The 26,062-nt window shown below is 40.0% G+C and overlaps 1 protein-coding gene across 1 annotated transcript in view; it reads left to right on the top strand.

The window, feature by feature from the left end:
- LOC108431422 (rho-related GTP-binding protein RhoN) overlaps positions 1-26,062 on the top strand; it is a 66,426-nt gene that overhangs the window by 15,681 nt on the left and 24,683 nt on the right. The window lies entirely within an intron of this gene.

Raw genomic sequence — 26,062 nt, forward strand, 5'->3', positions numbered from 1 at the left:
ACCCTGACAGGACCACCACAGAGCAGGTACTGTTTGGGTGGTGGGTCATTCGAGGCACTGCAGTAACACTGACGAGGTGGCGGTGTGTTGGTGTGTGTTGAGCTGGAACAAGTGGATCAGACACAGCAGTGCTGCTGGAGTTTTTAAACACTGTGTCCACTCACTGTCCACTCTATTAGACACTCCTACCTTGTCAGTCCACCTTGTAGATGTAAAGTCAGAGATGATGGCTCATCTGCTGCTGCACAGTTTGTGTTGTTCATCCTCTAGTCCTTCATCAGTGGTCACAGGATGCTGCCCACAGGACGCTGTTGCCTGGACATTTTTGGTTCTCAGTCCAGCAGCAACACCAAGGTGTTTAACAGCTCCAGCAACACTGCTGTGTCTGATCCACTCGTAGCAGCACAACACACTAAAACACCACCACCATGTCAGTGTCACTGCAGTGCTGAGAATGATCCACCACCCAATAGTACCTTCTCTGTGAGGGTCCATGGGGGTCCTGACCACTGAAGAACAGGGTAAAAGGGGGCTAACAAAGTATCAAACAGATGGACTACAGTCTGTAACTGTAGAACTACAATTAATTCCCATAACTGTGCTCCTGTAATCTTTTTCAGTCAGCTCATGTTATTAGATCAGAGTGGGCCAATTTTAGACCTAAATTGATGATTGGCCAGTTCCTTAATTTGGCCAACAGTGAGAGGCAATCATGCTGCATATCTTTACCGTTAAACAAAAATTTTAATGTTTGAGACCATGATGATGGGCTTTAAGAACAATTTCAACCAATATAGTGCACAAACTGGTATATTGTCCACTGCTGTTCCCCTCTATCACCAGTGCACACATCACATGTAAATATAGAAAATACTAGAGAATAATAAAAATGCACCCGTTTTTTATTTTTGAAAATAACCAGAGGTCTTCATTATGGGGAAAAGTTCATATTTTATTGTTATTATCAGATTCTAACGTTCCAAAATTGGTGCAGTTGAATCACCAACCAGATGATTTCAAAAATATATATTTTTATTTATTTATTTTTGCTCTCTGCAACGATCCTGATCTGGAGAGCACCATCTTCAGCCACTTGAGATCATATAGAGCACAAAATCAATGCTGCGCACTCTTTCATTTTAAAGCAGCATCATTAGCTTCTTTGTAGAGCCCCTGACCCTCCCTACCCGCCTTCCCTTACACACACTTTGTGTAATCCACCCAGTAGCTCACTGCTCAATAGTTAATCATCATCCCCCAGCCTTCAAGTGTAAGAGGCACTCAAAACCCAACAGGGACTTCAGCAGGCTCCTGCTGTCCGGCCACACGCACAGAGAGAAAGAGAGGGATCTGAATGATGGCTGTGCATCCTGCTTTACTTCATCTATAATTCAGCAGAAGTCAGGGAGCACCAGGCTATAGTGGCAGCGTCAGTGTCTGTATACTTCCATCAGCAACAATAGTAGGGGACGTGATGGGCAGGGTGACTGCAGGTTTCTTAAGGTTATATTTAAGGAGACATGGCAAAGAAAACTGCCAGATCACAGACACATCACTTGTCATTGCATCTACCATCTGAAAAACTGTGAAATGTGAAGTCTCTGCTGGTGTGGTGTATTTCTCTTGTGAAGTGAAGCGTCTGTATGTAGAGAGCTCTGCTAAAGCCTAAGTAGATTGATAAATCAATGTGATGGTCAGCTATTAATCTCAGTGTTACTGAGCTCTGCTAAAGCTTGAGTAGACTGATAAATCAATGTGATGATCAGTTATTAATCTCAGTGTTACTGAGCTCTGCTAAAGCCTGAGTAGACTGATAAATCAATGTGATGATCAGTTATTAATCTCAGTGTTACTGAGCTCTGCTAAAGCCTGAGTAGACTGATAAATCAATGTGATGATCAGTTATTAATCTCAGTGTTACTGAGCTCTGCTAAAGCCTGAGTAGACTGATAAATCAATGTGATGATCAGTTATTAATCTCAGTGTTACTGAGCTCTGCTAAAGCCTGAGTAGACTGATAAATCAATGTGATCAGTTATTAATCTCAGTGTTACTGAGCTCTGCTAAAGCCTGAGTAGACTGATAAATCAATGTGATGATCAGTTATTAATCTCAGTGTTACTGAGCTCTGCTAAAGCCTGAGTAGACTGATAAATCAATGTGATGATCAGTTATTAATCTTAGTGTTACTGAGCTCTGCTAAAGCCTGAGTAGACTGATAAATCAATGTGATGATCAGTTATTAATCTTAGTGTTACTGAGCTCTGTTAAAGCCTGAGTAGACTGATAAATCAATGTGATGGTCAGCTATTAATATCAGTGTTACTGAGCTCTGCTAAAGCCTGAGTAGACTGATAAATCAATGTGATGATCAGTTATTGATCTCAGTGTAACTGAGCTCTGTTAAAGCCTGAGTAGACTGATAAATCAGTGTGATGGTCAGCTATTAATATCAGTGTTACTGAGCTCTGCTAAAGCCTGAGTAGACTGATAAATCAGTGTGATGATCAGTTATTGATCTCAGTGTTACTGAGCTCTGCTAAAGCCTGAGTAGACTGATAAATCAGTGTGATGATCAGTTATTGATCTCAGTGTTACTGAGCTCTGCTAAAGCCTGAGTAGACTGATAAATCAATGTGATCAGTTATTAATCTCAGTGTTACTGCGCTCTACTGATGGATGATTGAACAGTCTCTTCAGTAGTGAAACATTCAAAACTGATGAGCTTAGCTTCATTTGAGCTTCATTTCGTGGCAAAATACTTGTCATTAACTAAAAATCTTATAGTCAAATTTGCTAGATTTTGTTTTTGGGATTTGGTTAATAGTTTGCTTATTCATGAGACGGCACTGGGATTGGTTTATGCTGCTTGTGGATTCTTGTTACAGTGGAAGCCCTGAAGGGGAACTGGAGCTTTCCACTTTGCTGATGCTTTTCCTTGTTTGCTGTCACCATCCAGCATAGTCTGCTGAAGGTTCTAAAAATATTACTTTAAAAGTAATTTTGGCCTGAATGTGACACAAATTGGATTTTCTTTGTTAACACTGAAATCTAAAGTTTTCAGATCAGATCTGCGCCACTTTCCTGCGTGGTCCTAGATTGGATACACGGCCTACGTCGTATTCGTAGCCATACTGCGCTAATGAGGGCAATCAGTTTGGAATGCCATCTTTCAGTGTTAACGTGGCAGTAGCGCCTAATCTGAAGTTGGTCCCATTAAGCTGTGCAAAAATGTATGTTTGTAGTGTGAAGGCAGCCTGAAGCGATATCTATGAAGACACTTCAAAATAATGTAGATCTGTTTGCAGGTAGATGTTCGCTGCTTGTTCTCGTCTAAAGCCCTGTTTAGAAGCACTTGTCTTTCATGATTCCTTGACACGCTGTGCTGCTTCTGTTCTTTCCCCTAAACTGAAGCGTGGAATTTCAATGATGGGGACTTTTCAGTCCTAATTTCCCTCCATTAAGAATTCAAGATGCCTCTTTTGTGATGTCTGAGAATCATAACTGAAAATAAACGAAAGAGCAGAGCCAGACAAAACACAGACTGCATTCAAAAGCAAGAGGCAGAGGAGCTCAGGCAGAGCAGTAGCACATGTAGGAAGTTTTGCGTGGTGTGGCAGAATGATCATATTTGTGTGTTTCACTTGCAGGATAATATCTGTCTACCAACCTAGAACTTCCATATTTTGACAAAATATTTCTCATTAGGTTGAATGGGATTTTTGCCAGTGCTCTGCCAAGCTTATTCAAACTCTACACACAGTTTTGTGTAGACACAATTGTGAATGGAGCTTATAGTAGTTGGGTGTATGGGCAAAAATTTATATCCCAATATATAAATAAAGTAAGATTACTGATGACAGTTTTGGAATATATCGTAATATAGTGTATTTATGTATATATATTTTTTCAAATAAAACCATTTTGGATGCTTAAGTAAACTTTTTTTGTAGATTAACAATAGCATTAGCTCTGGACACTTGATTGTCAATCAGTGTTGCTTCCTAAGTGGACAGTTTGATTTCACAGAAGTTTGATTTACTTGGAGTTATATTGTGTTGTTTAAGTGTTCCCTTTATTTTTTTGAGCAGTGTATATGCTTCTCTTACATTCAAGCTTTAATCTATGACACTGCTGGAATTTAGTAAATATTACAAGTCGTTCACACTATCAGTTTTAGCTGTGTTGGTTTATAGGCCGAGACTGTGGCATTGCCTGAAGCAGCTGGCTGAGCATGGAACGCCATAGTTGGCCATGGTTTGCATGGAAAGCCGGCTGGTCTCCATGCTAGGCTGATGGCTAACCCCAAGAGACTGGCTTCGTTCCATTCTGTTTACCCCCCGTTAACTCATTACAATCTGATATCTGTTCTTTTGACAACAAACTGGACTAACTAACCTCATTCCTAGCCTAAAACGTCATGAGCTCTTTCACTCACAGCTAGTATCTGTGTAACTCTGTTTGAGCTGCTTTTGGGGCTGTAGCTCCATGAGAAACAAAGCACGGAACAAACAGGCCGAATAGCTTTTAAGTGCACATAAGATCGGCTTGGTTTTCATCATGCCAACATCAGAGGCGACCATGATTGATTAGTTTGTTCATGTTGCTGGTGCAAGTTTGCAAAAATTGAACAGGGTGGCGAATAAAATCAGATCAGCAGTCGAAAAAATGCATTTGGTGTGCAAGATACCATCCGTTATAGACATGCTTTAACCAATTTACCATCATCTGAATATTGACAAATTGTCTGGCCACAGAACCGCTTATGGCTGGATATTTTTTGGAGGTAGACCACTGTCGACCCAGCAGTGACACTAGAAATACAGATGTGGTGTGGATTGAAAATGCACTTTCCACAAAATTTTCTACACTTGTTTCAATGAGCAACAAGTGAGAAATGATTAATATGAAATCACGACTTTTATTCAGACAAATTAACACCATTAAAAAAGCATCTGCAGTTTTTTCTTCTGCTGGAAATTGGAGCGTTAGAGGGGAATGGAAGGGAAGCAAGACTTCAAAAAGATTTCAGGAGGGATGCTCATAGTAAAGCACAAAGAGGAAGTATACGGCATGAGCTTGTAAAGATCTGACCGTTTAAAAGTGCATTCATGGAGCTGAACCCATTATTTTATGTTAATGTCACCAGGGCAGATCAGAGATTGCCATTTTCTTCATGGATTATGCTTTTTCCTCCACTACGTGAAGACGTTTCACTTCTTTTGGAGCTTACTGATTCATCCTGTGAGATGGAGATAGATTTCCTATGAGCTGAAAGCTCTCTGCTTGTGGCTGGCAGGCTGTTTGTGTGGCAGAGCTTCGATGAGTCAGGCAGACGATTACCATTTTGTTTTTGTGAAAATGGGATTTTTTTTTTTTTATTGCTGGAAGGGGTATCCAATCGAAAATTGTCAATACCAGTGCTGATGCCTTGACTCTGAAACTGATTCCCGAAAGTTTTTTTTCTAAGAATGCATGATAATATCAGAATCATATTAATATTGGCACATAGGCCTTTTTTTAATGGACAGATATTTAGATGTGACTGATATTTGATGATATTGTTATTTTCATGTCTACCATGACATAATGGAGAGAGAATTTCAAAAATGAGCTTTTTTTTTCTTAATTTGAGGGGATTTATGTCCGGATCAGGTGAATGTTATAAGAATTACAACCAGTCTGGAACTCATAACATCATTAGATGCTGGGTTTCTTCCCTGGTGATGCTCATCTAGGCCTTTCCTGCAGCTATTTCCAGTTACTGCTTGTTCTTGGTTTGTTTCAGCTTCAGTTTTGCCATCAGTGAAGGGAAAGGCACGATCGACAGAACTTAGGTCAGGTGACTGACTTGGTCATTACTGAAAATTCAAATTCCTTACCTTGTCTGACTGCACTGCAATGCATTTGGCTGAATCTGAGCAGACAACACAGCCCTGCACACTTCAGATTTCTTCCAGTCACATCATCAGTAAGTAAAAGGGAAGCATTGACCGCACCCGCCATAACGCTACCTCCACCATGTTTGACAGATGAGGTGATATAGTTTGGATCATAAGCAGTTCCTTCCTTCTCCATATTCTTCTTTTCCCATCATTCTGGTACAACCTGTTTTTTGTCTCATCTGTAAGATCTGTACAGGCATTTTTAGATTTTTTTTGGCAAACTCTAACCTTGTCTTCCTGTTTTTAAGACTTACTAGAGGTTTACACCTTGTGATAAACCCCCCGTGTTTACTGTGGTGAAGACTTCTCTTGATTATTGACTTAGACAAAGATATATCTACCACCTGGAAGGCGTTTCTGATCAGGCCAATTGTTTTTTTTCTGCACTGAGGAGAAACATTTTTAATGAATTTTTTCATCCACCACAGTTGTTTTCTATGATCTTCCGAGCCTTTTAGCTCACCAGTGCATTCTTTATTTTTATTTTTATTTTTTTTTTGAGAATGTTCCAAGAGTTTTTGATTTTTTTTAGCCTAATGATGGTCTACTTTACCAGCAGTGACACCTCTTTGAGGTCACAGCAACAGATTTCAAATGCAGATGCAACACTTGAAATCAATGCCAGACCTTTCATCTACTTGTTGCTTTGCTAGTGAAATAATGAGAGAATAACATGAACCTGACTGTGGAACAGCTGAGCAGCCAGTTGTCTGTTTACGTTTTGCGCCCCTAAAAGGGGTGTGGGAGGCGGTTCAAAAATAATTGGACAGTTGACTGCCCCGGCTGCTCAGGGGGCTATGCTAAAGCAATAAGCCACGAGAGGCCATACGTTACTGCAATTTTATCACAGGGAAGGGTGTTCTAGGGCACGACATGAGGTGGAAAACTCTCTTCCCTGTGATAAAATTGCATGGACTCAAGTGGCTTATTGCTTTTATAAAATGACGGCCAACAAAAAGTATAATTTATTCAGAAAAGAATTCGTGATTGTGTATAATAATAAACATAAATATAGTATTTAGCCAAGAAAGTAGTAGTTCCTTTAGCATATAGTGTCGTTGGCAAGTGATCATAGACTGTTGAAAGAGGAAAAGAACGTTAGATTGCCCTTCGCTGTATATTGCAGCTATTTCATGAACTTTTTGTCATGAAACAATGAACACACCATTCGCTTTATCAGTTCGTTTTGATCCCCAACTTATCACTGTGAGTCTTATTTAGCACCAATCCAGCATTGCTGGGGCTGAATCTCAAACAGGTCTCTGCTCCCTACATAGTGCACTACGTAGGAATTTAAATACTGGATCCTGCAGCCCATCAGTGAATAATATAGCTAAGAAATAGTCATTTGCGATTCAGACACATCCACAATTGATAAATGATGCACTTGTTGGCTGTAGAGGCTAGAATTTCTAAACTTTCATTGCTAGCACACTGTTTAGGGAGTACAGAGCCGTTTGGGATTCAGCCTGGGTTTGACGCTACTTCTGACTGAAACATAGAAATCGGAAGTGTGTAGGTCATTCAAGTGACATTCTTTAGTGTTTTATATTGCCCTTTTACAGTGAATTACATCGTAAGCATTTTAATTCAAGCCTGTGGTGTTAAAGATGCTGTTGTTTCGCCTGTTAGCGAGGTGGCCAGTCTAGTTCTAGTTAAGAAAATAAGTTTTCGGCCCCTCAGTGTAAACAAAAACTGGTTTCCTACTTCATCAGTCACTTCATAATTCCTGTGAGCAGCACTAGAGCCAAAGATTATTATCCATTAACAGTACAAGGATTTTTTTTCATGCCATGGTGCAGTAATACAGAGTTCAGTGGCTGTGAGGCAGTCAAAGGTGTGTATATATTGTGAACAATATATGGCTCAGCCCATCAGATTTTAGGACCAGAACTAATTGTTTTATAAAAGAAAATAAGGGCTTCCTTCAAGATTCACCTGATTTGGATGTGAATACCCTCAAATTACAGCTGAAATTCTGCACTTTGAGCTCATATTTATTATTGAATCTCCGGTAAACAGTAGTAGACAGATCATCACCGACTTGCTTTTGTGATTTCTGACACTGCATGACACACTGTTGTTTATAAAAGTGGACAAAAGCTGCGTTCACATTATAAGCCTCATTGTTCAAATCCGATTTTTGCCTCAAATCCGATCTCTGACAGGATGGTTCACCCTCGTTTAGGTAAGTGATTCAAATCTGTGTCATTAATGTGAACGAACCTCGTCCTGAAATGACTCGCATGAGCACATCCTACTCAGCAACATCACATGAATGAATCACGTTCATCATCAGCGAAAACTAATGAGCAGAACGAGCTTCTCTGAGAAGATCATTAACTCTGATCAGCTCTCAGTTTCATTATTAGAGAGAGTCAAAGGTGAAAAGGCTGAGGTGTTGCTTTTCCACCGTTTACAGGCTTTAGCTTCTGTTTGGCGCTGCTGCCAGAGGAATGCTGAATACTGGATTTGTGCCACTTCAGCCTGGTAATGTGAATGTAGCCTAGAGTATCTCACTAAAACAGCACCTGAGTTTCCAGGTACTTGTTAGCACCGTCAGCCTTGCGTATTCAGTAAAACTGAAGAAGATATGAAGATATGTCTCGGCTGATCGACTACATCTGGGCTAAACAGGGAAGCTGTGATGTCCTTTCATTGATGAACTGAAACAAGTCAAAATAATCTAGCAAATACACCAAAACTCTCTTCATACTTCCCAGCATGCCGATTACAGCATTTGTTTCCATTTGACTACAGACCTATTAAAGTGCTCTTATAAAAGTATACAGAGACTGAACCTTCATGGACGTGTTGTATTGTATAATGGCCTAATGGATGGCACACAATGCTCCACTGGAAAATTATTCATCCTGGCAATTACTGTATCAATTTATTTATGCCGGTGGAGAATACCACAGCACTCCGCCAGTTACTGTATGACAATGCTCTGTACAAACACAAGCTTACAGCCAGCAGGGAGAAGTCAACCTGGGTCCAAAATCGCTCAGCATTTGCGGAATTTCAACAGTTGAGATGGTATCTTTGTTGGCGGAAGCAGGACGCACCCCAGCAACTATCTCCTGCAAGACAATAATTTAATAGATAAGCAAGAATTCAGGAGAACTCTGACATTTAGATGAGTGAGAGAGCTCATCTTGAAGGCTTTTTGTTTTGATGAAGCCAATTCTGCTTCATCATTTCCAGTCAGATTTTTTATTTTGGTCATGTTCTTTGGGACCACATCCGTTTTTTGGAAGTGAGCCCCAGTTTCTTGGTACTGATTTGAGCAACTGATTCTGTGAGGTACAGAAAGCAAAATCATAAAAAACACTAGAATACTGCTTAACATCTAATTGCTGTCGAATATTAGACTCCAAAGAAAATGGCTTGGTTAAATTAGTTGTCAGAAATCAAGAATTTGAGTAAGAATCACTGGGTGCATATACATGCTTTCAGTAATCTGATCATAATCAGTGGTCAGCTGTTATCTGATTCTTTAAATGGCCATTTAAATAGCGCTTTAAAATGCTTTGATTTCTTAGATTGGAGTAAGGTCTAGATGTCTAAGTAAGAGGGCTGGATTTTAACTCGGTAATCCGATTTCTCGGTGCATGTGAACTCTTACTCTGACTTCTTTTGGATTTCTCAGTATGTGCATGTGCAAAAACAGACATCGGTACTGGAAATAAGCGAGCAGTGTTGCTGCGTGACGCAGTAAAAATGTTTAGACCGACGCTGAAACCAAATACATGCTTGACGAAATGAAGGATTTAAATATTCTTTATCTTCTAGATCAGGGGTCTTTAATTCAAATCCATTAAGGTCCCATTAGAGAAAACATCCTCAAGCGAAGGGCCAGAACATCATAGTGTCTAGCTTGCATCTTGATTCAGGCTGTTTACTGAAATAGCCTAGTAGGTATATCAACAACTGAATGTCAAATCAAATAAAGTCCAGTTCAGTCATATTTCAACAACATTTATTGTTAGTTTTCTCTTTTTAGAGCACGTCATGTGAAATAACTTCCCTCTGACTCACTTTCTTCTCTGACTGCTCTTTCTCACCTCGTCCCTCCTCTGTGTGAGCGCCACTCACTCGAGTCTCAGTGCTCAACGTAATGCCCAGGTCTGATTGGCTGAGTAGCGTCATATGTGATATTTACAACGCATGCAATTGGTCTGTGAGTCTCCCGGGCCACTAAATCTACCTTAAAGGCTAGAAATGTTACGCTGATTAAAATAGGACCACCCTGCCAAAATGAAGTAATTCTCCATAGTTTTTCAGTAGATTCAGGTCCACATAGGACAGCGTCTGGGTCCTATTAGTGACCTCTGTTCTATTCATATTTTCAGGTAGAGTGAACCAGTTTGCTGATTGCAAAGCAGAAATCTGAGTACTGTCTGACTCATGTAGCCCTGGAGTTTCTCCATTATCTGATTACTCAAGTTGATTGGATTACTGGGAAAATCTGATTTTCTGCAGTTATCAGATTATTAAGTGCATGTAAACGCACTCATTGTTCACCATCTGTTTAAATTCAACGAGGAAATATTTTTAGCAGCATTTTCTTCTTAGCAGCAAGCATGCTTTAAACTACTCCTTCTGTTGGAGGAGGCCATATGTCCTCTTTTCTATCAGAAAATATTCAATAATAAATATTATTGAAGAAAATATGTACAGGGCAAAAATGGAGGAGCTTCCAAAACAGGCAAAAACTGCTTTTTATGGCTACCACGAGAAGCCTTTAAGCTCAAATAAACAACAAAAACTTAGTCTTAATTAATGTAAGTATTGTAGCACTGCGGCTGGAGCCACCCAGACGGCTTTGCAGTTATGATTTCTGTTTATTATTCGTTATTAAGGAACTTTCAGCATTGGTTTTGCCAGAGCTGATAAAACTGTAGGCCAGTATTATCCGCCAATCGGTATATCAGTCGGCTGTAGTTACTGCTCTCTGAGTCAGTCTGCAGTTGCATAACTTGAGGCGCTCAGTAAACCCCTCACATCCCTTCACACCCGCTGAGTAGCAGGTTACGTTCCTTCATCCTGAACCCTGCAGCAAACAGGTGTAGTTTTACCTACACTTCCCTCTTCTTCCCCCAGCCTATGTCTCCTGTGTTGGCCTGCAGATAGACAGAAGCATGTTATACCTGTTCTTCAGCTTCTGTGTGCAGCTCTCACCTGGTTCCTTTCAGCACAGCAACAACAGCAGAGTGTAACTGGCAAATGACGTGATGGACCTGCAGTGTTTTCATGACTAGTTGGTCTTTTTCGGCCGGTTGTTTACGTTCATACATCAACAATACATCAGTAATCCTACACTATTTGACACCTAGACACTGGGACTGCCACTTTTGGTACTAGACTCGGTCTAAAAGTAGGGCCTGTTAACCCTGCTTGGTGCCCTGTGTTGTATCACACCTAAAAAGATGGTTCTTCTAGGGTTCTTTAGTAAAGAAAACAGTTCTATATAGAACCATGAACATTCAAAGTATCCTTTGCCTGATTAAAAGGGTTCTTTGCATCATTAAATGGTTCTGCAGACTGCTGGAAAGTGCATTTTGTATGGTTCTATTTTATATATATATATATATATATATATATATATATATATATATATATATATATATATATATATATATATATATATATATAGAACCTGTATGAAAAGGGTTCTGTATAGCACCAAAAATGGTTCTTCTGTTGTTACAATTTGGCAGCATAACAAGAACCCTTTTTGGTGCTATATAGAACCCTTTCCAAAAAGGTTCTATATAGAACTAGCTACAGCATATTCTCCATCAGTCTGAGGAACCATTTAACAATGAAAATGCTTAAAGGGTTCTTTGCATCATTAAATGGTTCTTCAGATTAATAGGAGTGTGGTTTGTATGTTTCTATATAGGCTAAACCTAGGCTAAAGGCTTTCACCACCCCAAAAGACTGGCGCTTCCTCCTGTATGTCTCCTGGACATCTTTCACAATGAAAAATGTACATTTTTACAAAGGGTCCCTTTTTTTTACACATACCTGCTTGTTGTTGTTATTAGGGTCCAGGCACGCATGAGCGTAGGACCCTATTGTATTTGCTCAGATTTTTGTTCTTCTTATTATTATTATTATTATTATTTTTCTCCTAAAAACATGTTGTGGAGAAGAGACCGTAAGTCATAGACACACCAAACTTGGTGGGTAGGTGTAGTTTGTGTGCATCTCGCCAGGCAACATTTGCAAACAAAACTCAAAATTTACTTAAGGGTCTATAACTTGAGGATGCTTTAGCCCAAAACATTGAAACTTCATATACTTATTCACGACAAGATTCTGTGGATGACTTTCAATTTTGGTGGGCAAATGTGATTAGGGGGCGGGGCAATTGCCAATGAACTGTTTCTCAGCATCCGTGTAGCCGACCAAGCTGAAAATTGGCAGGCATCATCTACTAAACATACTATAAGTGAATCTTGAAGGCCAATTTGACAAGTTTAACATTGACCAATTGTCATGAAACTTGAATGTTGTCTCTATATAGCCACTTTCTAACAAACAGTCAAGTTTCAACAGATTTGGCCACTGGGGGTGCTAGTCATGAAAATGACTTAATTATTACATGTTATTAAGACATAATTACAAATTCGTCCAAAAGTGTATATGAATCACATCTCAAACAATGTGACAAATTTGCAATTACAATTTTATTTAAAAAAAAACACAGTTTTTTTAGTAATTGCTAACAGTTTGAAAACCATGCTTTGAGAACTAGTCTCTGGTATTTGATATAAACTTTTTGAAATTGATCTAGAAATATTCTGTCTTTTCTCCAATCCTCTCAAAACTTAAAGGCTCATATATATATATATGAGACACAGATGGGGTCTGCAAAGTTTGGTCCACATACCTTTAGGAGGAGTGTTGGCACACAAAAACAAATAAACAATCTGCAAAAATGATGCTATTACAAGGTTATTACAAAGTACACAGATAAACAAGCGGTGCCATTTGATTCAGATCATTGAACTGAATAACTTTGTAATTGCATGTTATGTCAGAAATTGCACTCATTTTTCGGTATTTTGCATTAAATTTGTTTTGTTTTTCATCAAGGTTGCCTAATTGGTCTAAATGTGAAAAACATTCTTGCCAACTAGTCTCTGGATTTTTGCCCAATTTTCATCAAAGTGGTATCAAATGATTCAGCAGAGACTGATCCTCAATAATTATAAAAAAGTTGATATTTATAAACAATATGTAAATGTATAAATGTCTGCCTGCAGTCCAGACCTGTCTCCCACTGAAAATGTGTGGTGCATTATGAAGCACAAAATATGACAACGGAGACCCTGGACTGTTGAGCAACTGAAGTTGTACATCAAGCAAGAAATAAACAATTAGTGTCCTCAGTTCCCAACCGCTTACTGAGTGTTGTTAAAAGGAAAGGTAACACAGTGGTAAACACGCCCCTGTCCCAACTTCTTTGGAACATGTTGCAGGCATCAAATTCAAAGTGAGCGAATATTTGCAAAAAACGTTTATCTGTTTGAACATTAAATATCTTGTCTTTGTAGTGTATTCAATTGAATATAGGTTGAAAAGGATTTGCAAATCATCGTATTCTGTTTTTATTTATGTTTTATACAATGTCCCAACTTCATTGGAATTGGGGTTGTAGTTGCCATTTAGGGCTACTTGGGCTTATGTGTGCTTGGACCCGCTCATCGCCACTTGCAGATATATTTGTTTTTATATTAGCATGTTTTACACTGTACTTGTTGAAATTGCCTCATGCTGTTCTCTTTTGCCATTGCCAATACTGCATTTAAGTACCAGTAGCACCCATATCAGTATTGGTACCACCATACTTTAAAAGCACATTGTTGGGAACCTTCTACAGGCTGTCCTCACAGAAATCACATTACCAGGCAAAGGAATTGGAATCAAAGCTTAATTCATGAAAACAAGGCAGGCTGCCTTCAAAACAGACCCTGGAATGAACCTCGGACAGCTGGACCTCCGCCAAGGGGCCACCTACCAGAGTCGAGAGTCCTGCCAAATAAACAAAACAGAACAGCCTCGTAAGCAGCTGAACGTCGGCCCAGGTGGATCCACAGAGCTGGTCGATTCAGAACAGCTTTACAGAAACACTTGCAAAACAGCCGCTGTGGTCAAGCTACAGTGCTCTTCACCTTTATTGGCACAGTCTGTCATCTGGAAGCTAAAAAAACAGCTTTGTTGTTTATCAACTTGATCCCACACTGAAAGAAATCAAACATTTCAGAAAACTGCATAGAAAACATGGAAAACATTTTTGTTTGCAAGAATATGTTTCACAACTGCAGCCTCAGTAGTGTTTATCAGGAAAAGGCTGTGGAAAATGGCCTTTGTTGTTTGGGTCATCATCACCAAACTGATTTTTTTACACCGGAACAACAAAATTTGTATTAAAATATTTATTCCTCATATTTTTTACTGTAATATCAAGATATTAGACAAGATGACAACATATCTTGGCACTTGCTTGGTAACAGTCATATACACTTCTACAAACCTTTGACTATGAAAGATGTCTTATCCTGTTATGGACATGAATAGAAGTATTTTCAGTACATTTTAAGAGCAAAGTGTACATTTGCACAAAAGATAGGGTCCTTTTTTGTTGTTGTTATGTATTATAATCAAATTATAAATTTTATGCAAATCATATACTGAACTACAGGTAAGGCATTGTTTGGAAAGTGTCATACAAACAATGAATGCCAAAGTCTTTTATTCTTTTATTTATTTATTATTTTTTATATTTTTTACTTAATTATTACCCATCCCATTATTGATATTTGACAGTGTAACTGAGATCTTTTTAAAACATTAACAAAGTGGACAGAGGCATCACAGCATGGAGAGACTTATAACAGGGTGGGCAGCTACACACTTTAGTGTTAATCTACACTGAGAGTAATTGATAATTGATACAATGAATTATATTGTAAAACATTCTATTGATAATTGTTCATTTGTTGATACTATAAATCATACGATGATTCACAAAATGTTAAACAAGGAGGCCTATCACATTTATTACATTATAATCACAACTGTTTCCCACATTTCTTGACCTGTCAACATGACAGTGTTGTCTGGATGGAAATTTCCAGCCTATAATGTTACATTAGCATGTGTAACAAGGAAAACCGTATCATGGTGGACTTTGCAAAATAACCAACATGGGCCAGAAAAAAGGTCCAAGCTGTGCTGAGAAAACGGTCTCACACCATTACACCACCTCCACCAGCCTGGACTGTTGACACAAGGCAGGCTGGGTCCATGAATTCACGCTGTTGGTGCCAAATTCTTGTGTGCCTCAGCAGAAATCGAGATTCATCTGACCTGGTTACATTTTTCAAGTCTTCAGCTGTCCAGTTGTGGTGAATCTGTGCCCACTGCAGCCTCAGCTTTCTGTTCTTGGCTGACAGAAGAGGAACCTGATGTGGTGTTATGCTGTTGCAGCCCATCCACCTCAAGGTTCAATGTACTGTGCATTCTGAGATGCTTTTCTGCTAACCGCAAGTGTCAGAGTGGTTGTATAAGTTACTTTTTGCCAACTCGGACCAGTCAAGACCCTTCTCTGTTGACCTCTCTCATAGACAAGGCATTTCCGTCTATTCTGAGTTAACTGTAAAGACTCTAGTGTGTGAAAATCTCAGTTATAGAAATGCTCAAACCAGTCTGTCTGGCACCAACAATTATGCCGAGGTCAAAATCACTAAGATCCTACTTTTTCCTCATTCTGATGGTTGGTGTGAACATTACCTGAAGCTGCTGGCCTGTATCTGCATAGTTTTCTGCTGCCAAATGATTGGCTGATGAGACAATTGTTTGAATTAATAGGTTTGCAGGAATTCCTAACAAAGTGCTTGGTGATTTGTATGTTTGGAAGGCTTTTTCTAGTCTGAAATCTCCAAGAGAACTTCTGAGTTGGGTCTCCTAAAGACAGCGACAAGTTTGAGATATGTTATTCAGCATGGACAACTTTGCTCCACTACACAGCCTGATGATATCAGCTAATAGGCTGATGACCTATTGGCCAGGATTTTGTTTGCAGGACAGCACAGCTAGGTCAAGTGTGAACGTCCTTTCAGGGTTGCCTGATGTCGCCATATACCCATGCTCAACATGGCAGTCACGAGTGTATTGAGCTTTATAACACTGCATGGTACTGTTAGCACTAATGTGCTCTTGCTAATCATGAAAGGGGTTTAAACTTTGTATTTACTTGCGAGGCAAAGTTTATTGGAGCAAAAATGTGTAAAACTTTGACATTTTGTTTAGTAGGACTATATGGTTCCTGCTTATTTATGTATATGACTAGCCTAAACAAAATGAACCGAACTGCGGTTAGCATAGAAATATATGCAAAGAGTGATTATTATCTCTTTTACAACTTCCCCAAAATGTTCAGTCCTACTTTTACTCTCAGCAAGTCCACCTTTAGCACCGGTAGGTCAGTAGGGGTGTGAGGATTCAGCAAGTTCCAGACGAGAGCGGATTAAAGTGAAAGTGGATTTAATTTCGTTAGGCAAGGTCGTTGTCAAGGTACATACGTGGGTCGAAACCAAAAGAACGTAGATCTGATCTGACAAGGCAAGCAGAAATCAAAGGGCAATCTAAAAATCACCAAAAACAAGTCCAAAAAAGAGCAAACAAAACCAAAAGAGGCAAGGCAAAAATCAGAGTCGAGAGAAACAAGAACGGGTCAGAGTCGAAAACAGATAGAGGTAACAAGAGAGAACGCTCAGTAAGTTTACAGGGAAACAATACTTCACAACTTGATCTACCTAGTGCCTGGACTTATATACTAAACTACGGTGGTCATATGACGTGTGACCAACAGTCAGTAAGCTGGCAATTGTGAACGCTGATAGGATCGGGAGCGATTGTCACCGGTCACGTGATCCCCTGTTGTCTATTGGGATATGGAGTCCAATATGGACTCTGATGAGTCCAGGAAGTCCGAAGTCACTTGTCCTCCCAAAGATTCATGGGAAATGGAGTTCGCAACACCGGGGAAGTCCCCATGAGGCGTGACAAGGGGTATCTGTTTGCTACTTACTTATGTGCGTTATTATCCTATACACTGTACTGCAGCAAACTAGCAAAGGTATATTAGCAAAGGATGATTGTCCCCAAAAGGTTTAGGCCTTTTTCTCCCAGGGCATGCACCTTTAGCTCTGCTTAGTCATATTTATGTTCGTGATTACCCTGCATTAAACTATACACTGAACAGCAGCAAACGAGCAAAGTAATTTTAGCAATAGATTAATGCCTTTTGTAGTTTTCCCCCAACGTTTCTGTCCACTTTATCCTCCACCATGTACGCAAACCATTTTTATCTTGGAGGCTGTGTAAAAAAAAGGCCCCTTTCCAGTACTCTTGACAAGAGCTGGCATGCTGGAGCTTCTCCATGGTGCACAGTGGACCCGAACAACCATTACTTATAAAGACCTGCCAAGGGGTGGAATCACTTTTAGCCCTTTCCAAGTTAAAGTCTTTTCTCCTCTTGCAGCTAACCGATTAAATTTATTACCATTATACGGTGAAAAGAAGAAAAGAAACCACCGCATCCCTCTCTGTCCGTCCAGGCCTATAGCGGGCATCTCTCCCGACTTCCTTAACCTCCTTTTTTTTTTTTCCCTTGCTTTCTCTCCCCTCCACCACCTTCATTCAGGGTAGCACAAAGAAGCCTTTTAGCTCTCTCACCAGGGTTGCCATGATACAGTTTCTTCAGCACAAAGTTGTTCTCTCCCAAAGCTCCCAAAGAACCAAAGCCGAAACATGTTTATGCGTGTACTAAAACAAGTGGAGGGCGCAGAGGAGTGAAAACAGATAAATATCTCGTTTCCCGGTGGGAGAGGCGCGGGGGGTAATGAGTGGGATACTCTTCCTCTAATTAGGCCACTGGTTCATGCCAGATGATTCCTTTTTTGCTCGTGTAAAGTGGGGCTTCCCAAAAAAAGGGCTTGACTTGAGCAAGGAAGCAGACTTTTCGCTCTTCTCTTTTATAGCAGCAGTAAAAAGGAATTAAATGTCATCAGTGCTTGTTTTCAGCAAGGAACGGATTAATGGAATTGGTTAAACTGTGTGCTCTGCGTACGCTGAGGACCGCACATTTTAATTGGCTGTTTCATAGACGGCTATAAAAGTACATTTACAAACATTTTCCCCATCGAGGCACACGCACAATTGTTTAGACTTTTCAGAAGACGATGCTCAATGTATGTGAGTTTCATTAGCGCCACAATTAGCATTCGTTCCTAATTAATTAGACAAAACCACTAGTTTTGTCAGTGCTACCAAAAGTTCCCTTGTCATGGTCCCCTCCTCCCTTCCTCCTTCCCCCTGGGCAGGATATTGCCAAATTGTCTTGGCTATCACTGCCATCATGTGGGACCAATTAGAGGCATTCCTGTGGAGAACCGTCATGCCGTTCAATGCCAGGCTACATGGCACATTCAAACAGCCATGAAGAGTTATGTTTTTCTGAAAATAAATCTGCAAGGTTGAAGCCTGGCAGCCCTTGTTAATGCAGCATTCCTACTTATTATATGAAGGTTGACCATAGTCTATAGTCTAGCTTAACATATATCACATTTTCTTGTAGGTGTTTGGTGCAGGTGAGAGGGTGGAAACGTGGTGTAGGCAGCTTTTGATATTTGGCCTGGTTGCAGTACATTGTGTTTTACAGCCACTTTTAGAGTTGCATGTTTCGGGTGATTGGTTGGAGAAAAAACATCACTCTGAACCTTCTAGAAGTTCTAGATACATCATTGCCTGAACACAAATGACAGCCTTATCAACTGGTTGTTAGAAACCGAAAACAGAAGCGTTAGCTCTACACCAGAGCTTTGCTTTACCATTTTGTCTGGTAATTTTCCAGTGGAGTGGATGTGGGAAAAACACAGTGATACCATGTGTGTTGTAGTATATGGTCATATTTTATCTATAAATTGTAATGAATCGTAATTCATCTAGTAAGAAAAAACAGAATTGCAAAAGTCACACACTTTACTGTTTGAGAGTTTGTGACCACTTAGCCCTTTGCCTTCTTCTCTTTTCATCCTAGGCCTTTTGAAACAAGCCATTTCTCCTACTAAACGAGAGCTGAGACGTGTTTTTACTTGTGTTTTTCCTTATTCAGGCGTACAACACCATAATGGTGTAAAGCCCGACACTGGGCTTTGGCACTGTGGAAACGTTGTCTGAAGTGATGAATCACATTTCATTATTTGTCAGTCTGATAGATGAATCCAGGATGCCAGAGAAATGCTACCTACCAGAATGCATAGTGCTAACAGTAAAGTTTGGTGGAGGAGGGATGATGGGCTGGGACTGTTTTTCAGGGTTTGTGTGCCTTAGTTCCAGTGAAGGTTGATGTTAATGCTACAAAGACATATTATACAATTACTGTCCACAGTTTAGGGAAGGTTCTTTCCTGTTCCAGCATGACTGTACCTTTGTGCACAAAGCGAGGTCCAGACATGGTTTGATGAGTTTGAGTCTGGAGGAACTCCAGGGCCCTGACCTCAACCCCACTGAAAACCTTTGGGATGATTTGGAACGTTGACTTCTCTCCGAACATCAGTGTCTGACCTAACATGCTCTTTTAACTGAATGGTCACAAATTCCCATGTTAGCAGAAGATGATTATTCTCTCTTTTTAGAGGTTCCCCAAAGGTTTCAGCCACTTTCCCCCAAGAAGTGTATCGACTACATATTTTTAAGGTGCCTGTATTATACCATCCTAATGCACCAGCCACGGTTGTACGGCAGCAGGTTAGCATTAGCAAGCCTTGACCGTATCTACATGTCTTTTGTGATATGAAGCAGATTAAAATCCTACCTTCTTATCCTTTTCTGTCTTTTTTCGTGCAACTTAAACATACACTCACCGGCCAAGGCATTTTCATCCACACAACTGACCGCTCACTGGATATTTTCTCTTTTTCGGACCGTTCTCTGTAAACCCTAGAGATGGTTGTGTGTGAAAATCCCAGTAGATCAGCAGCTTCTGAAATACTCAGACCAGCCCGTCTGGCACCAACAACCACACCACGTTCAAAGTCCCTTAAATCCCCTTTCTTCCCCGTTCTGATGCTCGGCCTGCACTTCAGCAAGTTGTCTTGACCTCCTCTACATGCCTAAATGCACTGAGTTGCGGCCGTGTGATTGGCTGATTAGCTACTTGTTTTAACAAGCAGTTGAACAAAAGACGACGACTCCTTATATTCGCAAGGCTTTCTGAAAACAGTTAAAAGGCCCAAGCCTTTCTCAAGCAAAGTAAAATAAAATGGCCTTGACATGGACAAATGCTGTTTTATCTGAGAAGGAGGACACTAAAGTTACTTCGCTTTCTAAAGTGAAGAAAATGTTTGTGTTCAGTATTTGGCAAGAGTGCAAGAAATGAGGTTGTTTTGGAGCCGTTGAAGCTTTTAAAAACTTTAGACTCCCGTTTTATAGCTCACTCTTCCTCCACCAGCTCTGGGATGAGGGCAGTCAGAGGTTGTGGTGTTTTCTCCCTCCTTTCTGAGTCTTTTTATTTTGTGTTGATGAAAGCGCTTGTGGCAGCTGGTGAGGGAGGCACCCAGATGCCACCGGATACGCAGAAGACTGGAGTTTAATGGGAAGCTGTTTGTTTTTATTTTTTTGGGCTCTTACTATGGAGGTATCTACATTAACATAAGCAAAGGCTGTACAATGCATCATTTGTAAATCTTTATTAGGATACAGAGTTTTGCATTAATAAGAGTCTCACAATGTGAGCTGTGTGCTTCATGACAGATCTCACTTCCAGAGGAGTTTCTGCATTTACATATATATAAACTGACTGGCCACTTCATTAAGTGCACTTCCTCGTTTCTACAGTCATTGTCCATTTTATCAGCTCCACTTACTTTATAGATGCACTTTGTAGTTCTACAATTACAGACTGTAGTCCATCTGTTTCTCTGTGTACCTTGTTGGTCCACCTTGTAGATGCAAAGTCAGAGACGATAGCTCATCTCTTGCTGTGTTGATCATCCTCTAGTCCTTCATCGGTGGTCACAGGACACTGTTGGCTGGATATATTTGGTGGACTGTTCTCAGTCCAGCAGTGAGACTGAGGTGTTTAAAAACTCCAGCAGCACTGCTGTGTCTGATCCACTCAGACCAGCGCAACACACCACCACCACATCAGTGTTACTGCAGTGCTGAGAATGTATGAGAATATATGTATAAACCACTTTAGGATCTTTTTATGGCCTATTTTTGTTTATTTACAGTTTTTGTTTTATTTATACAATTGATACCATTACTTATGTAGTAATAAGAACCATATTTACAACAGAAACATACAAGTAAACATAAAATACTTTTTGTTGTGCAATACAGTTAAAAACAGCAAAAACAGAACTGAACAGTATATGGATAGACCTGTGGTGCAGATGTCTATAAAATTAGTACTTACTATTATATACTTAATAATAAGAACCATATTTACAACTGTAGTAAACATAAAATATTTCTGTAGTGCAAAACGGTAAATACAGAACTGAACAATATATAGATAAACCTCAGGTGCGTATGTGTAAGCATGCAGCAAATTCTCTGGCTTGACAAATATAATGCTAAATGTTTAATTTCCGAATTTCTCAAGTCATTTGTCTTATATGTGCGTCCCATACGCTCAAGCTTACATCTCTGAGTGTCAGACTCTACTGGAGCTCAGTAAATATTACATTTATGCTGTATGTTGTTTGTTGGCTTGATGGAAGCAACAGACAGTGAAACCATGCCGCTGTGATGCAGTGTACCATATGATGCTTAAGGCTATTATTACCCCAAGAGACTGGCTTTTCCTTACATAGGTTTCTCTCACGTTTATTGATGACTAACGATGAATGTTAAGCCAAACACTGAGATGGCTGTTAAAAAATCAACTCAGCAGTTAATCACCAAGTGTTTGTGTTAGAGCAGTGAAATCAGTAAACTGTGCTGGACTCTGGCCTTTCATTTCGCAACCTGGACCTAAAATTTGGCTTCATTTCATGAGCTTGTGAGCATCAGCGCCAGATTCCACCAGCATTCGCTCTGGAGATGAGAATGCTCCCTGTCCCAAAGACAAATGTCCTCTCTCCAGAGGAGAAAAAAGTAAACCCACGCATAGACATAACCTGCTTTGTACTGCTCTTGTATCTGTTACAGAGCCAGCACTCGCTGTGGATGCATTCAAAGCAAACCTTAAGGTAGAAGCATTTAGAGAATTGCAGAACTCCACAGAGATTTCCGTCTACTCAAGCTTGGACGAGCAGCCATGACAGTGCACTCCCAAGTTTCAGATTATACAAATACAGGTATACTGTACATCTTGCAAAGCTAGTTTGCGGTATGATGTAGACTACAGAACACTGAGGATATCACCTCATTTCAGGCCTCGAAGGTTAAAGGCAAACGCCTCATTTCCTTTCTGCTGGAAACTTACTGACCTCAGTTTCAGTTCCAGAGCTCCTCCAGCTCACTGAGATAAAAGGGCATTGGGCCAAGGCCTTTTCTCGGCACAGCTCAGGAGTCTGACCACAAAGTCACGCTTCCCAATGCCAAAACACATTGGGACGAATACTTAACCTTTTGTCCATGGCCATGACATGATGGGGGCTTGCTAATGTTTAGCAGAGTGTGGTGGAAATTAAATGTCGTACTTTTTGAACCTGTACCCAGAGAGTTCTTTCAGCACTCTGCAAACCCTTTGGTAGCACTGTGTAGCTTGTTTTCTACCAAAATCTTGACAAAACGCTGGAGGGAGCACGCAAGCAAGTCTTAAATGAATGGAGTGAACTGAGCTAAGCATCTACAAATGTTAATTCAGTATTTTTCTAGTCTTTCTCTGAAGAATTTCATTTAGTTTTTTTTTTACACCAGTCACCTTTTCTGTTTTTCAACAGCACACAGGTTCCAGGCAGTTAAACGCTGGCATTACTAATTACTACTAATTACTGATTGGTTGATGATTGGTCTAGGGGTGTAGCTAAGGGGTGGCTAGGGGTGGTCAGCGCCACCCTGGAATGAAATCTGGCCATCCTTCTGGCCTTCCCAGTTATGGAAAGTGGGACAGTCAATCATCGTCAGTCAGCCATCATCAATAAAGCATCAATTATGCTTTATTGTAAAAATCAGCCATTGGGGTAGTTACGAGAGTCTGATGATACTGCATTTAATAATTAGCGTATCTTGCTGTGATAGGCTAATTGACTCAGTAAGCAGGTGAGTGAATGTGTGCTGGGTCCTGTCAACAGTGCTGCTCTGTGAAATACATTATGAGGTAGGCTATCCAATACTTATGTGGTATCTATCAAATATTAGCCAGATATGATCAATTATCATACAAACTACTATACAGTCTATAGGAAATGTTTTTGTTGTTAATGTTGTGCACTAAAAAGGTGATGTATTTAATTTACTTGATTCAAATACATAATTTCCGATTGAACTACTAAAATACTGGGTAGCACTGTCATCTCACACCAAGAAGGGCCTGGGTTCAGTTCCCGTGCAAACAGGGTCCTTTCTGTGTAGAGTTTGCAAGTTCTCCTGTCTGGGTTTCCTCCTAAATTGCCCCTAGGTGTGAATGTGTGTGTGTCTGCCCTGTGAAGGTCTGGCAACCTGTGCAAGGTGTATCCTGCGCTTTGCCCAGTGATCGCTGGGATAGGCTCCAATGCATCAGTTTGTCATTATAGTACAGTTGCGCTTTCTTTATTCTCAGCATTTCATTTTTGCCTCCCAAATAAAATCTCTGGGTCTTACCTGACCACCCCATTCTAAAAGTTAAAATTACTTTACTTTTGAAATATTATGTAAGTATTGTAACTTTGACTTTATAATTGAAATATTATGACTTTATTCTTGAAATATTAAACTTTTATTTTAAAAAATGACTTCTTGAAATATCACAACTTTATTCTCAAAATATGATTTTATTCTAAAATCTATGACTGTTCTCAAAGTACTATGACTTTATTCTTGTAATTTTGACTTCATTTTTTAAATATTAAGATTTTATTCTAAAAATGTGACTTTTCAAAATATGACTTTATGCTTGTAACTTTACAACCTTATTATTGAAATATAACAACTTTATTCTCCAAAGATTACGGTTTTATTCTAAAAAAATACAACTTTATTATTGAAATATTATGACTTTATTCTCAAAATATATGAGAATATGATTCTATTCTAAAAAATTATCAAACTATTACAACTTTTATCCTTTAAAAATTGCGATTTTATTATAATTGTTACGACTTTATTCTTGAATATTTGTATATTATTTTAATTTAACAGCAGTAGCCCTAAAACACTGTTGCACAGATTTGCTCAAGAACTCTTTAGGAACCCATTTTCTACCAAATCTGCCATCAACTTATGTTCCCGAGCTTGTCAGGCATATCTACAGAAGAAATTCTAAAAGATGGGACTTGATATTTCAGGGATTTTGATCATGACCCCGTGCATTATATCCATTTTATTTTACAACCAAGTGAAGGAGTGGTTGCTTAAAGGATTTCGCAGCACAGCTAAGGTCAGGGCAGAATGGATTTCCTGCATCTAAACTGACACCTAGCTGTTAATCCTCAGATATTATGGCAGGTGGTGTACAAGCGGTTCCTTCTTAAGCCCTTGGCTCATGAGGCGCTGTTCTGGAAGTCAGCTGGAAGTTCTGACAGGCCTGTAGAGCCAAATCAGCCGCATGTGTCATTGTAATGTGTCTGGGAAAGATTGATATTGGCCCACTCGAGATATTCTTGACTCTTCGAGACTCTTGACATAATCTGGCCTGCCTACAGGAGGAAGCATGTCAGTGTTTGACTCTGTCACACTTGAAGAAGCCTCAGCAACAAGTGGATTTCTTCTGTGTTCAATTATACACATCCTGATCTCCAGAACAGGTGGCCTCACTTCTGTGGGATGACTTCAGATAAGCATCCATATCATGGAAAGCAGTTGTCCTTGATTTTATGAAATAAAAACAGTGGGAGGTAGTAAACTTCGTACAGTCCATCTGCGGAAACCTAAGCGCTTTTTACACATAAAACCCTGGACATTATCCCGATATTTTTAATGGTAATGGTCATTTACACATGCAGACTTTAAACTGTATTTTACGAGGATGCACACATTCATATTTTGCTGTGAAATTCCAGTGCTCAGCAACCCTGTGTGTGATACACAAAGTTACAGTGAGTGTGTCTACATGCACGTAATAATCCTACTGACTTCTGCAGTTATCTGATTACTCAAATGTTCATGCAGACACCATACTCCAGTCTAGAAATCTGATAAAGAAGCTGGATTTTAGCTCAGTAATCAGATTTCTCAGTGCTGTGAACTTTTACTCTGCACATGTGCGAAAACAGACGGCGGTACCGGAAATAAGCAAGCGGCGAAAACACTTTTGGAGCGACACTGAAACCAACTACGTGCTTGATGAAATGAAGGATTTCAGTGTTCTTCATCTTCTAGATGATGTTTGTTCATATTTTCGGGTAAAGAGGTGCAATGTTTTTTTGTTTGTTTTTTTTTTTACCCGGTTTTCTCCCCAATTTAGTCATTTCCAATTCTCCCAATCACACGATACTACCAATGTTAGAAGGGTGAGGCTTCCGAGACCTGTGAAACCAGCCACCGCGTCTTTTCGAACTGCCACTCATGCAACGTCCTTGGACAGCCGAACGCGCTCAGTGCAAAGCGCCAGCCGCCAGAGCTGTTACGTCAACTAACTAGCATTGTATTGAGTGATGGGAGGAGTGGGGGGCTATCCTACCCACCCAGAGAGAGCGAGGCCAATTGTGCTCTCTTTGACTCCCGGCTACAGACGGCTGTGGCATCATCATGGATCGAACTCGTGATCTCCTGATGACGGTGCCAACGCTTAGACGGTTGTGCCACTCGGGAGTCCCCCCAAGGGGTGCAATGTTTAAAGAAAGCCGTGGCATAAAGTTCGAGTTTTACGCCAATGTTTACATCACGCCTTCTTCTGTGAGTTTATGGGCTGGTTGCAAAGTAGAAATCCAAATACTATCTGGCTCCTG

The sequence above is a fragment of the Pygocentrus nattereri genome, chromosome 13, assembly GCF_015220715.1.
Source record: "Pygocentrus nattereri isolate fPygNat1 chromosome 13, fPygNat1.pri, whole genome shotgun sequence".
Lineage (NCBI taxonomy): Eukaryota > Metazoa > Chordata > Actinopteri > Characiformes > Serrasalmidae > Pygocentrus > Pygocentrus nattereri.